This window comes from Stomoxys calcitrans, chromosome 1 (assembly GCF_963082655.1).
Source record: "Stomoxys calcitrans chromosome 1, idStoCalc2.1, whole genome shotgun sequence".
NCBI lineage: Eukaryota > Metazoa > Arthropoda > Insecta > Diptera > Muscidae > Stomoxys > Stomoxys calcitrans.
The window spans coordinates 177,314,484-177,334,153 of NC_081552.1; positions in this window are offsets into that span (position 1 = coordinate 177,314,484).

Sequence of the window (19,670 nt, forward strand, 5' to 3'; positions counted from 1 at the left end):
GGAATAACCACCGCTGAAATTTTTTTTCATATTATTGTCTCTGCGATACGGTGGCCTCCAATGTCTAAGTTTGGTATCCCTGTAAAACTGATACAACTTTTCAACCATAATAGAACAATCAAAAGGGGGAAGATGAAAACTTTTATGGAGTGGCAAAGTGGAGAAAGACATTCCGATACTGGATGTCAGAGATTAGCGAAGGAGCGCAGAAGACCGAGGCGCTTGGAAATCTATTCCACGTTCGGCTAGAGGTACAAATTTTCTGTAATGGCCAAGAGATCCATTTTTCTTTTGCAGGATGCATTTGCAAGAAAATCATGGTACGACTGGTAGAGTCAAAATGCTACTGACACCAAAAATGCGGCATAAATAACAAACCTGTAGTCAGTAGCACTGCGCCAGGCGAAGGAGCGGTTTCGGCAGAAAAGGAGAAAAGAAACGCCTGTTCTGCTGAAAGATAACAAGTAAAAAGGCATTAGGGTCGGCTCGGCCGAACTTTTAATACCCACCAACGGGTATATATTTGTAAGCCACTTTTCGCCATAATGCAGTGGAAAATGCATTATATATGCGCACATAGCAGCTATATTTAAATATGGTTCGATTTGGACAAATTCGGCATGGACATTGAAAGGTCTCTTAAATTCAAGTCACTGATCACTTTTGGTTTAATATTGATCTTTTTTGCAGCTATATCCAAATATAAACCGATGTGAACGTCACTGTGTCAAATTTCAGCCAAATCGGATAAAAAATATGCGCTTTATAGACCCAAGACCATAAATCGGCAGATCGGTATATATAGCATTTATATGTTTAGATATAAATGCTATATATACAGATCCCTCGGTCCTTCGATCGATATATATAGCATTTATATCTTTAGATAATACAACTCATTGTCCCGAATTTCAGCGAAATCGGACAATTATGCGCCATTTATGGGCCCAAGACCCAAATCTGGACCAAATCTTGGATATATCTGCGATATATACCGACAAATCGGTATATATCGTAGATATATCCTCATCTGGACCGACCTAAACCAAATTGAACAAGTAAAAAGGCGTTAAGTTTGGCCGGGTCGAACTTTGGATACCCACCACCTCGGGTATATATGTAAACCATCTTTTGTCATCATCTGGTGAAAAGTGCATAATTTATGCCCCCATATGCACCGTGAGAAAGTTTTTTTTTTTGGAATGGCTAAGATATAATATCATAACGACGATTGGCATAAATATCTTCTCAGACAGCCAGGCAGCCATTAAATTCCTGAAGAACGTATTTATGAACGCAAAAACCGCCCTCGACTGTCGCAGATCTCTCAACGAGAGATCTGTGGCCCCCCCGGGCCACAGAGATACCCCAGGGAATTCTAAAGCAGACCGGGTATACTGGCATCTGTGGGTATGCCTTTGGCGACATGTAAGCTAAGTTTTCATGACCAGGCCCGAAAGACAACGAACGATAGATAGTCACAAAGACGGGGTTGTGAGCATTCCAAAACTATGTGACCTTGAAGAGGTCTACTGCTTTGCTGTCATTGGCTAGAACAGACGTCTCAGTCATTGTGTCCGTCATGACAGGTCACTGTCTAATCGAAAAACATGCTGACAGACTGAAGGTTGCCAGCAACGACTTTTGCAGAAGCTGTGAAAACATCGAAGAAGAAGAGACTATAGAACACCTTCTGTGTGTGTCTCCCGTTAGAAGTAGTTCCACTTTAGGTTCTCATTTCTTTGAGAACCTGTCTGATTTAGCGGATGTGTATATTCGCAAGTTATTGGAATTTTCAAAGTGATCTGGATGGTTCAACGGTAGGAACTAGAAAGCATCTTCTTTCTTCCTGTGGTATCACAATGGACGAAAACGTCTAAGTGAGTCTGATGGCAGACTGCCACTTAAACCTAACCTAACCTAACCTATGCCCCCATAGCAGTGTTATCGAAATATGGTCCGATTTGGACCAAATTCGACGCGAATATTAAGAGGTGTTATAAGTATGAGTCACTGTTCAATTTTTTAAGACAAAATATTGGTCTCTTCGGTAGCCATATCCAAATACAGACCGATCTGAACCTTATACGATACGGATGTCAAAAAGCCTAACATAAGTCACTGTGTCAAATTTGAGCGAATTAGGATTGTAAATGTGCTTTTTTGGGGCAAAACTATAAATCGAGAGGTCGGTCTATGTGGCAGCTATGTGCAAATCTGGACCGATCTGAGCCAAATTGAAGAAGAATATCGAAGGGCACAACACAACTCACTGTCCCAAATTTCGTCGACATCGGACGATAAATGCGCCTTTTATGGGCCCAAAACCTTAAATCGAGAGATCGGCCTATAAGGCAGCTGTATCCAAATCTGGACCGATTTGAGCAAAATTGAAGAAGGATGTCGACTGTCCTTACACAATTCACTGTCCCAAATTACAGGAATATCGGATAAAAAATGTGGCTTTTATGGGCCTAAGACCCAAATCGGCGGATAGGTCTATGTAGGAGCTATACGAAGATATAGTCCGATATAGACCATCTTCTAATTTAAACTGCTTATGGACAAAAAAAGAATCTATGCAAAGTTTCAGCTCTATATCTCTATTTCTAAAGACTGTAGCGTGGTTTCAACGGACAGACGTACGGACGGACGGACATGGCTAGATCGTCTTAGATGTTTACGCTGATCAAGAATATATATACTTTATAGAGTCGGAAATTGATATTTCGATGTGTTGCTAACGGAATGCCATTATACCTACCCCATCCGTCGGTGGTAGGTATAACAAGTAAGAGCGTGCTAAGTTCGGCCGGGCTTAATCTTATATACAGTCCACCATGGATCGCATTTGTCGAGTTCTTTGCGCGGTATCTCTATTTAGGCAAACAAAGAATATTGAATAAGAACTGTTATGCTATTGGAGCTATATCAGGTTATAGTCCAATTCGGACCATAAATGAATTGAATGCTGAACATTAGAAGTCATTGAGTAATATTTCAGTCCATTCGAATAAGAATTGCTCAAAAAGCAAAATCGGAAGACCGGTTTATATGGGAGCCGTATCAAGCTATAGATCGATTCAGACCATATTGAACACGGACATTGAAGGTCATGAGAGAAGCCATTGTACAAAATTTCTGCCAAATCGGATGAGAATTGCGCCCTCTAGAGGCTCAAGAAGTCAAGATCCGAGATCGGTTCATATGGCAGCTGTATCTGGTTATGTTCTGACTTGCGCCATACTAAGCACAGTTATTAGAAGTCATTACAAAACACATCATGCTAAATTACAGCCAAATCGGATAAGAATTGCACCCTCTAAGATCTGAAGAAGTCAAGATCACAGATCGGTTTATATGGCAGCTATACCAGATTATTAACCGATTTGAATCATACTTAGCAAGTAATACCAAAACACAACGTTTAAAATTTCAGTCCAATCGGACAAGAATTGCGCCCTCTAGAGTCTCAAGAAGTCAAGACCCAAGATCGGTTTATATGGCAGCTATGAAACTTCATCAGCACTTTTGTCAAATTAATCAATTTGTTCTATGCTATTATTTTCTCTGAATAGGAAGCATTGAATATCTTCTCGAGCTAGAAGACTTTCGAAAAATCACGAAAAGGATTTAAAGATCAAAATAAAACAGCGCAAACAGACATGTTTATTAATATTTCACCTCCTATTACCCTATGTCTCTTGACAAAAATTTCACTCTACTGTAAAGTTTAATAACTCTGTTTACTTGTAAACTTTATTTGCCATACTATAACATAGTAGCATCATTTTACCATTATTTGGTCTATATCATCTCAGCTAAAAAGTACCTCGTACGTCATTACATCCAGTTCAGTGTTTTAGTTCTACAACATAATGCTGAAAACACTTGTACATACATTTGGAATATATCATTGTTACCGGGACCATTGTGACGTTTTCAACGGAAACCGATATGTATTTGTTTATCTTTCTGGTCGTTTGGAACATCTACATCAGCATCTCTCAACAATTTTTTTACCGGCCGGCATTTAATGAGGCTACAGTGCTCGAAATATATATATATATAGGTTTATCCAAAGATATCATAAAACAAGCGAAAATGCAGGAAATTAATTTACTATTATTTATTATTTACAAGCGCTTTAGTTCTTTAAATAAAGCAAACCTTAAATTTATTTGTTTTTTACAAAAACATCAAAAAATTTTAAATTTACGGAAATTTGGTGCGAATATATAAAGGTTCAGTAAAGAAATTTTACAATAGGCTGAACATTTTTTATACCCCCACCATAGGATGGCGGTATACTAGTCTAGACATTCCGTTTGTAGCACCTCAAAATATTCGTCTCAGACCCTATAAAGTATATATATTCTTGATCGTCTCGACATTCTGGGTCGATCTAGCCATGTCCGTCCGTCTGTCGAAATCGCAATAGAGGTTGAGCGCGTAAAGCTAGCCGCTTGAAATTTTGCACAGATACTTATAATTGATGTAGGTCGTTGGGGATTGCCAAATATGGTCCAAATCAGTCTATAACCTGATATAGCTCTCATGTAAGACGGTCTTTCGATCATACTTGTTCGGTTCCTAGAAGCTTTAATTTTTGCTGGTTTGACAGAATTTAGGTATGTATTGTAGAATAAAAGCATGCCCTTCAACTAAATGTATTTTGTATACATTTTTAGCAGAATCCGTGGTTGTGAGTTCCCAAGATTCGGCCTGCCCGAACTTAGCACGCTTTTACTTATTTCTTTATGTTTTTGGGTGAACCTATATTTATTTCGCGCACTGTACTATATAATTGCTTGTATGGCCGTTAATTGGAAAAATGGCATAAAACAATGTTTTTTAATTAAACTCTAAGATAAAAGATAGAGTCGAATAGTTTGTAGCACTTGGCAATATTGACATGCGACACCATATCGTCCCCTTACCGCCAAAAAGATGTAAGTGTCATATTTTCGGATTTTCAGTTTTTTATGGGAATCGATAGCTGACGCCTGTTTACACCTTTTGTTAAAATTTTGTGTCGATAATCGTTATGTTATGATTTTACAACAAAAACAATTTTAATGTAAGTGCCATTTTATTTTGGTACAATAAATTCCGGCCGACACGGGATAACTATGAGCACCACACCGGCTGGAACTTTGAGCTCCGACTTGTGTGGTGCCCATCGTTACCACAGGAAGCTTAGCTGAAAGCTTCCGGGAGCGTCCACAGGTTTCGGATGGTGGAAAGCTCCGTTTTTATACGGAGTATCTGCAAAGGCGGCCGCGAGCAGTCGGCGATTTTCAAGAGGAGAGTCTCAGTGAGGAGTCAGAGGGCACTGGCTCTCAATTAAATACTGAGTGCCAATGATACTCGAGATGACAAGGCGAGTTATTGGCGTCTTCAAATAACCAATGGCTAATATCAGTGTCTGTTCCCTGGTTAGGGGCGGCTGCGGGCGAGTGTCGGATTTAGGAACAAGCGGCTCGCCACAATGAGGAATACATATGCAATCCCACATTGATTGATTCCCGCGGCAAAAAACATGGTAGTAAGTAGCACCAGATTTCAATATAACAAGTAAAAGCGTGCTAAGTTCGGCCGGGCCGAATCTTATATACCCTCCACCATGGATCGCATTTGTCGAGTTCTTTTCCCGGCATCTCTTCTTAGGCAAAACAGGAAAGATTTGCTCCGCTATTAGAGCGATATCAAGATATGGTCCGGTTTGGACCATAATTAAAATATATGTTGGAGACCTGTGTAAAATGTCAGCCAATTCGAATAAGAATTGCGCCCTTTGGGGGCTTAAGAAGTAAAATAGAGAGATCGATTTATATGGGAGCTGTATCGGGCTATAGACAGATTCAGACCATAATAAATACGTATGTTGATGGTCATGAGAGGATCTGTCGTACAAAATTTCAGGCAAATCGGATAATAATTGCGACCTTTACAGGCTCAAGAAGTCAAGATCCCAGATCGGTTTATATGACAGTTATATCAGGTTATGAACCGATTTGAACCATACTTGGCACAGTTATTGGATATCATAACAAAATACTACGTGCCAAAATTCATTCAAATCGGATAAGAATTGCGCCCTCTGGAGGCTCAAGAAGTCAAGACCCAAGATCGGTTTATATGGTAGTTATATCAGCTTATGGACCGATTCGAACCGTACTTGGCACAGTTGTTGGATACCATAACAAAACACGTCGTGCAAAATTTCATTTCAATCGGATAAGAATTGCGACCTCTATAGGCTCAAGAAGTCAAGACCCAAGATCGGTTTATATGGCAGCTATATCAGGTTATGGACCGATTTGAACCATACTTGGCATAGTTGTTGGATATCATAACAAAACACGTCGTGCAAAATTTCATCCCAATCGGATTAGAATTGCGCACTCTAGAGGCTCAAGAAGTCAAGACCCAAGATCGGTTTATATGGCAGCTATATCAAAACATGGACCGATATGGCCCATTTACAATACCAACCGACCTACACTAATAAGAAGTATTTGTGCAAAATTTCAAGCGGCTAGCTTTACTCCTTCGGAAGTTAGCGTGCTTTCGACAGACAGACGGACGGACGGACATGGCTAGATCGACATAAAATTTCACGACGATCAAGAATATATATACTTTATGGGGTCTCAGACGAATATTTCGAGTAGTTACAATCAGAATGACGAAATTAGTATACCCCCCATCTTATGGTGGAGGGTATAAAAATATTCACAAAGCCACATGGCTGTCACCAGACCAAAATACAAGGAACCAAATTAATTACGTTGTGATAGATGGAATGCATTCAACCAGCGTGTTAGATGAACGATCGATGCGTGGAGCGAATATAGATTCAGATCATTACCTTGTTGCAGCAAAGGTCGCACCCGTTTGAACATGGCGAGGAAACTACGATCTGATACTGCACTGAAGCTGGACATTGAAAAGCTGCAAACACAAAAGATGGCAGAGGCATGCTCCACTCGACTGACCCAACTGTTATGAAAGCACCCCTTGTTACGATGATGGAAAATTCAGCGCAATCCGTACTTGGGTACCGGAAGCCTCCTCCTAGAAACCCATGATACGACCAAGAGTGTCGAGATGCTACTGAAGCAAAGAATGCGGCATATAGAGCAACCTTGCAATCAGTAAGACCGGAGGCCAGATGAAGGAGAGGTATCGGGAGAAAAGAAGAGAGGAGAAACGTCTATTCCGCAGAAAGAAATAGGAAATGGAAAGACGTGAGTGTGAGCGAATTAAGATGTACAGGAGTCAGAATGAAGTCCGGAAATTCTACTAAAGAATTAAACACCAAACCGATGGCTTTGGTGCAGGCACATCCTCCTGCAGAGACAAAGAAGGAAATCTGGTAACTGACACAGATAACATGCTGAGGATATAAAAGGAACATTTTACCCAACTGCTAGTGTCCGATGTTGGCGGCGAAGAGGATACCGCAGAACTAATCCCTGATGATGGTATAGAATGTTTACCACCTAGTCAGAATGAGGTCCAAGTAGCAGTGACCCGAATAAAGAACAACAAGGCAGCAGGATCCGACGAGTTACCCGCTTAATTGTTTAAGAGTGGAGGCGCCTAGCTGATAAGGCGTATGCATCAGCTTATCTGCGCAATCTGGCTAGAAGAACGCATACTATGTTCGTACACAAGAAAGGAGACAAGAAGGAATGTGCCAACTACAAAGGAATAAGTCTCCTCCCCCTCGCATACAAGATACTCTCGAGCGTACTGTGTGAAAGATTAAAACCTAAAGTCAATGAGAAAATTGGGCCCTATTAATGCGGCTTTAGACCTGGTAAATCCACCCTGGACCAGTTATTCACACTGCGCCAAATCCCGAGAAGGACAAATCAACACCAACCATCTCTTTGTTGACTACAAAGCCGCCTTCGATACTCCTTTACGTTCAAAGGTATTTCAAGCTATATCTGAGTTTGGTATTCCCTTCAAAATTAATAAGACTCTGCAGGATGACACTTGCTGATATGCGTTCCTCAGTAAGAATAGGAAAGAATCTCTCCGAACCATTTAATACCAAACGAGGTTTCAGACAAGAAGACAGCCTATCATGTGATCTCTTTAATATCCTGCTGGAGAAGATTATACGAGTTGCAGATGTGAATAGATATGGCACACTAATCACAAGAGAACACATGCTAATCGCCTATGTCGACGATATCAATGTCATAGGTCGGTCACCGAAAATAGTAACTGCAGCTTTTGAAAGAATCGAAAGAGAGTCACTGAAAATGGGTCTGGAAATAAATGGAAATAAGACGAAATGGACGGTTTCAACTCCCAAAAAGCAGATAAAGAAAATGGAGAAAGTTGGGAACCACAACTTTGAGATAGTCAGTAACTTTATCTACCTCGGAACCGCCGTAACCGAAACGAATGACACCAGTTTTTAGATTAAGCGAAAAATAATACTGGCAAACAAATGCTACTTTGGTGTAAGTAGCAGTTTAGAAACAAGGCCACCTCTCGACAGAAAAAGGCATGGGTACTTGTGAAAGCAGATGAGGCAGTGCTTGGAGTATTTGAGAGAAACACTCTTCGTAAAATAAATGGACCAGTTTGCGTTAATGGAGAATATAGGCGACGTATAAACCACGGACTGTATGAGCTGTATGACGAAGATAGCATAGTTACACGCATCAAGATACAAAGGCTGCGTTGGTTAGGTCATTTTGTCAGAATGGGTGAAGAAGCTCCAGCAAAGAAGTTTTTTAAAGGCAAACACGGTGGTATACGCAAACCGGCAAGACCAAAAGCCCGATGGAAAGATCAAGTGGTGGGAAACACCTCGAAACTTGGTGTCAATGATTTTAGAATGAGCGCAGCAGATCGAGGTGCTTGGAACGCTATTCTAGTGGAACAAATGTTCTGTCATAGCCAATTAAAATAGGTAAGTAACATAAATTCTGTGACAGCTAATGGCACTTACATTATTTTCGCCAGACACAAGTACCTCAAACAAATTAAGCAATAATTGCAAAGGATGTGTAAGTTATCATAATGAAACGTTTTATATTTGGAGGTAGAGTATGAATTAGCTGTTTAACAGTACGACTAAGTTTATGGGGGGCGCCCCATCCTCGAGCCAACACCCAAAAGGAAATATTGGCCGACCGGAACAAAACCCATATTGGTGATCTAGAATAATACTGAACGCAAATAAAAGGCGTTTGAAAGTAAATTACAAAGGTCATATCCAAATTTGGGGACACCCAAAGGAACTCCCCAAGACGGAATTATGGGTCTATTGGAAAACTAAACGACTAAACGAAAGAATATTAACGATTTGATATATTTGGGACGAAGGGAGCTGAGCAGCTCAATTTCGACCACTTCAGTCCGCTCCAAATCTCCGATTATAAGTAAACACGTTAAGATCGGCCAGGCTTAAATTCCATAAAAGAAGCAATATTTATAACGCTGGAACTTTATTCAAGAAATCTTTATACATTTATGCATCTATATCATAATACATTCCGATCTGGACTATAATGAACAAGGGTTTTGAGGTATCAAAAACAACTCACAGTTTCGAATTTCGTTGATATCGGGCATTAAGTAAAGTTTGGACGCATTCTTTCTACTTTTACTCGCAGATCGGTCTATGCGGCAGCTATACAAAAAAAATTCCGATCTGGACCATATTTAGAAAGTGTGTTGAAGACCCGAACACAAATCTCTGTTCTAATTTTCGACGAAATCTGATAACAAATGCGCCCAAGACCATATATTGAGAGATGGGTCTATATGGCAGCATATTCGGTACGGATGTCACTGTTCCAATATTCAGAGGAATCGGATAAGAAATGCAGTTTTTATGAGCTTCAGACCCTTAACCGATCTCCCGGTCTATACGACAGCTATATCCAAATATGATCGGATATAGACGAAAGTTGGCATAAATGTGTAGGTCGTAAAGTCGGATTTAAATTGGGACTTCCAGCTCACTTTCAAACAGTGGTATTAATTGCACTTACCTCTAAATTACTGAAAACAAGGTCATTGATGTGACAGCGAAAAAGATGTAAGTGCAAAAAAAATCCCGTTATCTTTTTTAAAATGCACAAACGTTTTTTACCACTATATGCATCTGCCAAAGAAGTGATACATATTTAAAAATCATATTTCATTCTAAAATATGCTATGATTAATTAAATAAAAACCTTATTCTGTAAAGTTTTGATTTTGGCACTTGCATCTTTGTGGCGGTTAGGGGACGATATATAAATAACATGCTATATAAACATAAATGCTTAATGCATACTTAAAGTTTTTGAGATCCCATATTCGTCTGCTCGATTTGCAAAATCCCAAGCAAAGACTTTAATCGCATTTGGTTAGGTGCCACCTTATGGTATCACAATAGCACGACATTGGTACAACATACCAAAACCCACTCGAGAGGACATGTTTACCGATTGGGAAAATATGGGTATCAAACGAAAGGTATTTAAGATTAGAGTACGAACTTGGTATACAAATTTCGCCCTACCCCCAAATAACCCCCAAGAGAACTGTTTCTCCGTTTTGGGCAATATTGGTATCAAATGAAAGGTATTTAAAAGTAGAGTACAAATTTGACACACCCACTCGCCGAAATCCCCCACCCCCCACAGGGCATATTTACCAATTGAGACTATATGGATATCAAAGGAAAGCTATTTAAAAGTAAAATAAGGATCTGATATTAAAATATATAACTTGGTATCTGAGACACCTCCCCACCTACCAAAACCGGTCAGCAGGGCTTTATACCAATTGGGACAATACAGATATCAAATGAAAGGTGTTTGGAAGTTGAGTGCAGTGCATCAGTTATAAGAATTAGATCCAAGGTGTATACGGGGCCTCCCCAACCCCCAAACCTCTTAAACGGGCGTATATGTCCAACGTCACAAAATGGGTATCAAATGACAGGTCATTGGGAGTTGACTACGAATCTGGTATACATATTTGGAATAGAGTCTGGGACCGGCATGCCCACTAAATACCCTTCAATAGGATGGGTGGTTCCAGCGAGATAATATGTGAATTAAAAGAATGGTCTATGTCAGTAGAGATCGAATCTAATGTTGATATAAGGATTCAAGAATCTGGGTCACGTCCAGCCGTTCAGCAGGATATGTATATCGCGATAATAATGGACTCAAATAAATTGTTCTTTGGGTCTTAGCGTCGGGGCAAACGACCGTCTCCTCCCAATAAAAACAACAAGAAACTTTCACATAGGACTACCGAGAATATTTTGTACTCAAATCAAAGGATGTGTTAGAGGGTCATCCACCTCCCCCTATCTTACTCAAAAAAAGAAACTAAAAACAATATATGAAGGACGATCAGGATAGAATAGGACAGCAATAGAAGGTCTTTGGTAGTAGAGTACACTTTTTACGCGGAAATCGGGATAGACACAGGAGGCACTACGGATCTTTAAAAATGTGGTATCCCAAGTGATAGTTTTGAAATAGTGGCAAAAGTAAGAGTGGCAGTCTTTTACAGACTCTGCTCTCAATTTGTGGACGAGCCCTGTAACTCTCAGCTAAAATCCCCATGCTAGCGATGAATACAATACAAAACGAAGCACAAAGTTCCAAACTGTGTGTTGCTGAAAGTATCCCGTGCCGGTCGGATTTATTTTACTTTCAGGTATTTTTAATTTGATTGTCCACTTAGACTTTTTCATGCATATAACCGCATTGATACTTTTACTTGAAACAATATGTAAATATGATACTATTGTTTGCTTTATGTTTGTGTGGTTTGTTGTTATTGAAGCTGTTCTCGCTTTTTACCTTTACACAGAGTAAAATCTGTTGTTTGAAAAAATGAGTTAAAAAAAAGTTCTTTAATAAAATTTATTACCATAATTAACTTTGTTAACATTTAATTCATATATTGCAATACCACTGTCATGTTTCATTCATCCCAATGAAATAATTATTGCCATCGAATGAATGGAGAAGGACGGACAGAAAACAAGTGCTGGTGTGGTTTGCTTGTTTTTAGAAGTTTCCATGCCATAAATTATTGCTCATTGCTCGCCAGAATATTGCCTTGTTATCAGCCGAAGTCAAAGTTGACCCATGTCTGGCGGTTTGATGACGGGTCATTATTGTCGGAAAATAAAATAATTCTCAATTCAAATTAATCACAATTTGTTCAATAAATACAATTATTGTTTATCTGTGTTCTTTTTTGTGTACATTTTCAGTTTTTTTTTTTTTGCATATGAATTAATCGGAAGACATTAGGTGTGATTAACTATGAAATGTTTCATATCGAACCAATAAAAAGATAAAAACTTGTATGAAATTAAAATAAATTATTGCTGGTAGTCAAATGGAAACAATTTTACTTATTGTCAACACATATGTTTTCCGGTAAGATGATGATGTGGCTTTTGCCGTTAGGAGAAAGCTCCCAGCACTCTTAGAGATATATTTCAGAAAGCCCTAAGTACGACAGCGAAGTGGGCTATCGGAAGTGGTCTAGGCATAAATCCGTGTACAATATAAGTAGTTATTTTCGGCAGGAGATACAAATTACCCACAAGGTAACCTGTGTATTTGGGAGAAGAGAATGTTCCATTTACTTAAAGCGCCAAATACCTGGGTGAACAGGAAATTAAACTTTAAATCGAACCTTTTGTATAGGGCAAGAAAGGCTACTCTTGCCATATACACTTGCATGAGAGCCACTGGCAAACGTAGGTGGGTTTAAACCAAGGCTGCGATGTCGGAGTCTTGAAGTCGAGCAAATTTTCCCGGAGTCGGAATTGAGAAAATTAGCTCGACCCCGGACAATATAGAAAAAATAATGTTTCCACAAAAAAAATTAAGTTCAAAAATTTTTTTGAATAAAACAAGTAAGGACGGGCTAAAGCCGACCTTTTGATATCCTAAACCATATGGAATATGCAGGCTGGCTATTTCGTTTAAAATAAATTTGAAATCGATCGATCGATCAAAATCATTACATATTGTAGGAGCCATAGAGGAAATGGCTGTGCAAATTTTTAAGAAGATCGACTGATATATGGGTTAACACAAGCCCTAAAAGTGAAAAACGGGAGATGCAGATATATGGGAGCTATACCTAAAACTAAACAATTTTCTATGAAATCATCAGTCATCAGAAGAGTTATAAGAGAAACCTTCGTGTCAAATTTTGTGAAGATCGATTAACAAATTAATAAATTATTGAGTTTTATTGGGAGTTTTTAGAGTTGATTTTTTTATGGGAGCTATAATTAATGTGAACTGATTTCTATGAAATTCACCAATAATGTCGAGACTTATAAAAGAATCACTCGTACAAAATTTCGTGAGAACTTGCAATTTTTTTATATATATCTAAATCTAAACTGATTTTTCCAATTTCAATAGGTCTTGTCCCTAGGCCCTAGCAAATGCTTGAAGACGATCGGATGAAAATTGCGACCTGTACTTTGTACACAAATTAACTTGGACAAACGGACATAGCTAAATCGAATCAGAAAGTGATTTGAGTCGATCACTATACTTACCAATGGTCTACCTCTCTTCCTTCTGGGCGTTACAATCAAATTCACTAAGCAATGATACCCTGTACCACAGTAGTGGTGTAGGGTATAACAAGTAAGAGCGTGCTAAGTTTGGCCGGGCCTAATCTTATATACCCTCGACAAATCCTATCCATGGTGGCATGGATAGGATTTATCGAGTTCTTTGCGCGATATTTCTTTTTAGGCAAATAAAAAATAATGACTAAGAACTGTTATGCTATTGGAGCTATATCAAGTTATAGTCCGATTCGTACCATAAATGAATTGAATGTCGAAGACCATCATAGCATCGGGTAGACTAATTTCGTGGTCCTGTTTGCAACCCCTCGAAATATTCGTCCATAAAGTATATATAAAGTATATATATTCTTGATCGTCATGACATTTTAAGTCGATCTAGCCATGTCCGCCCGTCCGTTTGTCTGTCGAAAGCACGCTATCTTTCGAAGGAGCCGCTTGAAATTTTGCACAATGGGTGAAGGTCAGATGGGATTGTAAATGGGCCATATCAGTCATTGTTTTGATGTAGCTGGCATATAAACCGATCTTGGATCGTGACTTCTTAAGCTTCTAGAGGCACAGTTCTTATTCGAATTGGCTGAAATATTGCATGAGGTGTTTCGTTGTGACTTCTAACAACTGTGCTTAGTATGGTGCAAATCGGTACATAACCTGATACAGCTGCCATATAAATCGATCTGGGTTCTTGACTTCTTGGGCCTCTAGAGGACGCAATTGTCATCCGATTTGGTAGAAATTTTGTAAAACGGCTTCTCCCATGACCTTCAACATACGAGTCCAATAAGGTATTCCGTTATAATCTTCAACAACTGTGCCAAGTACGGTCTAAGTCGATTTGTAACCTGATATAGCTCCCATATAAACCGATCTTCCGATTTGACTTCTTGAGCCCTTACAAGCCTCAATTTTTGTCCGATTAGGCTGAAATTGAGCATGTAGTGTTTGACTTTCAACAGCTGTGCCAAGTACGGTCCAACTCAGTCTATAACCTGATATTGCTCCCATGTAAACCGGTATCTCGATCATTCTTGTTCGGTTCCTAGAAGCTTTAATTTTTGCTGGTTTGACAGAAGTTTGGTATGTAGAATAAAATTATGTCCTTCAACTAAATTTATTATGTACAAATCCATAGTAATGGGTTGCCAAGATTCGTTCCGGCCAAACGCTTTTACTTGTTTTAAATAAAAATGGAGTTTGCATTCAGTATTGGAGGAAAATAAACGGACTTCAGCCGGGATCAAGATTTTATGTTATGTTATTTTTTGATTTTTTTAAAAAATACATTTAACCAAATAAAACCGTTCTAAGTTCTGCCGGGCCGAATCTTATTTACCCTCCACCATGGATCGAATTGTCGAGTTATTTTCCTAGTATCTCTTTTTATGCAAACAAAAGGGTAAAATATAGAATTGCTATGCTTTTCGTGCTATATCTAGTTATGGTCCGATTCAGACCATCATTGAATTGAAAGTTGGAGTCACTGTATAAAATTTCAGCCAATTCGAAGAAGAATTGCGCCGCTCAGGGGCTCAAGATGTAAAATAGGGAGACCAATTCGAAGAAGAATTGCGCCGTTAAGGGGCTCAAGAAGTAAAATAGTGAGATCGGTTTATATGGGAGCTGTATCAGGCTATAGACTGATTCAGGCCATATTTGACACGTATGTTGAGGGTCATGGGAGAAGCCGTTGTTCAAAATTTCAGCGAAATCAGATAAGAACTGCGCTCTTTAGTGGCTCAAGAATTCAAGATCCCAGATTTATATGACAGCTATATCAGGTTATGGACCGATTTGAATCTTACTTAACACAATTATTGGAAGTCGTAACAAAACACGTCATGCAAAGTCGGATAAGAATTGCGGCCTCTAGTGGCTCAAGAAATCCGGATCAGTTTATATGGCAGCTATATCAAAACAACGACGGATATGACCCATTTACAATCCCAATAGACCTACACTAATAAGAAGTATTTGTCAACATTTCAAGCGGAGTAAAGCTCTATTTAAGGTCAGCGTGCTTTCGACGGACAGATGGACGGACGGACGGACATAGCTAGATCGACTTGAAATGACGTGACGATCAAGAATATATATACTTTATAGGGACTTAGACCAATATTTCGATTGGTTACAATCGGAATGACGAAATTGGTATACCTCCATCCCATGGGGGAGGGTATAAAAATACGTGCATATATTTCATGCATTTTAAGTCCCCCTTTCTTTGTTTTGTTTTTTTTTTCTTTAATATTCACATTCTAGTATTATTATTTTGATTTTGCCAAAATGGTGATACAATTTTTAACATATTCCAGCTACAATAATAACTCATTTGGACATTATGCAATAGCGAAATTGACGATTGCATTATGCCACTGTTTAGCTTGTGATAAGCATTGCCTAGATCTTAGTGCTTAATTAGCATGAGCTTAGAATATTCCGCACGCTGGCTTTAATGAGTTAATTGTGAAAATGTGTGCCAAATGACCTCAACGTTGTCTTACTTTTGTAAAACAGAGTAAAAAACTTGAAGAAAACTTTAAAAAACGAAACAAAAAAAAGTACAATTATAATAAAACAGAATTAGTACTGAGCGCCCTCAACATTTATTCAGCGTCAGTTAGAATTACAAAGTTTAATGCAGGATAAGCACTATCTTCGATTGGCTAAGAAAATCGAAACCGACCAAGAATTGATATTTTTTTCTAACTTGATCTACAATCAAAAGCCTAGTTCTGACTTCTACTTCTACTACAGTACGGAAAGGCAAAATTCGGGCGAAACGGCTATGTAATACCCATACTCAACTCAATTGGGCACATATATGGACACGCCAAATAAAAAACTTACTGCAAAATTTTGTAAAGTTCGAGCTAAAATTGTGGCTACTAAAGCCTTAAAAGTCCATATAGGATTAGTGATATATTAAGGAACTATATCTATATCTGATCCGATTTTAATGAAATTTTACGCACGAACTGAGACGAAAAATAAAAAATCTCATGCAAAATTTTCTTGAGTTCGGACCAAAATTGTAGCTACTACAGCGTAAAAATGTCATATCGGATTAATGATATATATGGGATCTTTATCTACATCTTGACCGATTTGCACACTTACAGGGATGTCAAATAAAACACCACATGCTAAATTTTGTAAAGATCGATGTGGCTTATACCGTCTGAAAAGTCAATATCAGATGAAAGATATATAGGGCAGCTATATCTAAATCTCAACCGATTTTGATGCAATTTAGCAAACGTATTGGGACCTGAAATACAATACCTCATACAAAAGTTTCAAAATGTTCGGACCAACATTGAACCAATTGTGGCTACTAACGACTTGAAAGGCCATGTCGGATGAATGATATACATATGTGGGAGCTATATCTAAATCTGATGCGATTATTATTAAGTTTCGTTAATGTAAAGATCGGACCAAAATTGTATCTACAATGGCCTTAAAAGGCCTATCGGATGAAAGATATATGTGGGAGCTATATCTAAATCTGATTCGATCTTGTTCAAAAGCAATAGCGTTCGTCCTTGGGCCAAAAATATTACATATACTCTAATAACAACAAGTAACAGCGTGCTAAGTTCGGCCGGGCCGAATCTTTCGAACCACCACCATGGATTCTGCTAAAAATTTATACAAGACAAGTAAAGGAAGGCAAAAGTCGGGCTGTGTCGACTATATAATACCCTACACCTAACCTAAAAGTACCAATTGGGAGCTATATTTAATTCTGAGCCAATTTTGATGGACCTCGGGAGAGGTTTTCAGATGGGTTATAATATCCGCATTAAATTTCGAGTTAAAATGTTCAAAGTGTATTAATAACGGCTCTATAAGAGCAAATAGGGCCATGTATATGGAAATTAAAAACTCTTTGGAGACCACCAGAGCAGATCAGAGGTTACCATGTCCGCCTATGACGTTAAACGCTTGGGGTTGAATCCTGGCAGGAATGTCAGAAAACTTTTTGGCGGTAGTTATCCCCTCCTAATGCTGGCGAAATTTGTGAGGAACTTTGCCATGTAAAAACTTCTTCCTAAAGAGGTGTCGCTCTGCGACACGCTTTTCGGACTCCGCTATAAAAAGGAGGTCCCTCATCATTAATTGAATCGGACAGCACTCATTGATTTGTGAGAAGTTTGCCCCAGTTCCTTAATGGAATGTTCATGGCCAAAATTACAGTTAAAAACCAACCTGCACCGATTTTTATAAAGTTTTACAAAAGTTTCAACAGTCAATAGAGAGATCACCGAAGCGCAGAGGTTAGCATGCAAAGGTCCGCCTATGATGCTGAACATCTGGGTTGGAATCCTGGCGAGACCATCGGAAAAAATTTTCTGCAGTGGCTTTTCCCACTCCTAATGGTAATGCCAAATGCTGGCAACATTTGTAAGGTGTCGCACTATGGAACGCCGTTCGGACTCGGCTATAAAAAGGAGGCCCCTTATCATTGAGCTTGAACATGAATCGGACTGCACTCATTAATAGGTGTTCCTTAGTGGAATATTCATGGACAAAATTTGCATTTGCATAAGAGAAATATATATACCAATTTTCATGACAATCGGTTGAAAATTGACAACATTATTGCAAATTAGTCAAAATCGGGCAAACATATATATGGGAACTGTATCTAAATCTCACCCAATTTCAAACAAACTAGATATTATGGTAGTCGTCTATAAAACATTGTGCTAAATTTTGGGAAGCTTAATTAATAGATGCGCTTGTAATAGATCAAGAAATGAAAATCCAAATCTGAAACGATTTTTATGAAATTCACCAGTAGCATTGAGAGTCATAATAATATCCTTTCTGTCAAATTTCGAGGGAATCGGTTTACAAATGACAATACAGTCCAAAATATTAGTCCAAAACGGACGAACATATACAAGGGAACTTTATCTAAAATTGAACCAATCTCGATCAAACTTTTTAGATATATTAGTAGTTGTTGATGAAAGCGTTGCGGAAGAATTTAGGAGGATTGGTACATAAATATGATTGCAGTGGATCTAAAAGGGAAAATTGGGCGATATTCATATATAGGAGCTATATACAAATCTAAACCGATTTCTATGAAATTCACCGATAGTATTGAGAGTCATTATGAAATCCATCCTGCCAAATTTCTAGAGAATCGATTAACAAGTGACCACATTATTGCAATATTAGTCCAAATCGGACGAACATATATAAGGGAGCTATATCCAAATCTAAGCCGACTTTTTCCGATTTCAATAGGCTTCGTCTCTAGGCCAAAAAACATGCCTGTACCAAATTTTAAGACGATCGGAGGAAAACTACGACCTGTAGTATGTACGCAAATTAACATGAACAGACATAACTAAATCGAATAAGAAAGTGATTCTGAGTCGATCGGTGTACTTATCAGTGGGTCTATCTCTCTTCCTTCAGGGTGTTACAAATGAATGCACTAAGTTATTATATCCTGTACCACAGTAGTGGTGCAGGGTTACGGAAAATACACTTTCAGTGGTGATTATAAACATCCACTGAAGCACACACATTTACATTTACATTTGTATTTTATTTTTTTTCTAATATCCCCTTCATTATTAAGCCGCAGTCATTTTCAGCAAACAACAGAATTTTCAGCAGTAAGCCTACTGCTATGAAATTGCAGAATTACTGCTGTAATAGCAGAACTTCTGCTACAATAGCAGCAAACTTCACTACCAATATTCGCGGAGAGTGTTTGCTATTTTCAGCCATCTCGTTTCTATTAGTGTACAACATCAGTGCCAAGTTTTATCCGAATCGGGCAATATGGTGATATGGTCTGAAATAGCAACCCTTTTGCTATGAGAGCAGAACAGCTGCTGTAAAAGCAGCAAAGTTAACTACGTGCTGTCAGTGCCTACTATTATCGGCAGACTTTTTTTCTATGAGTGTAGTTGAATTGTCTTAGACGGCTAAATGCCTCTTACATGCCGTCGTCATTAGTGTGATGAAACCCAACACAAAAAATTTTTTTCTGGCAGTCCCGCTATGATTTTCAGGCCATCGAAAA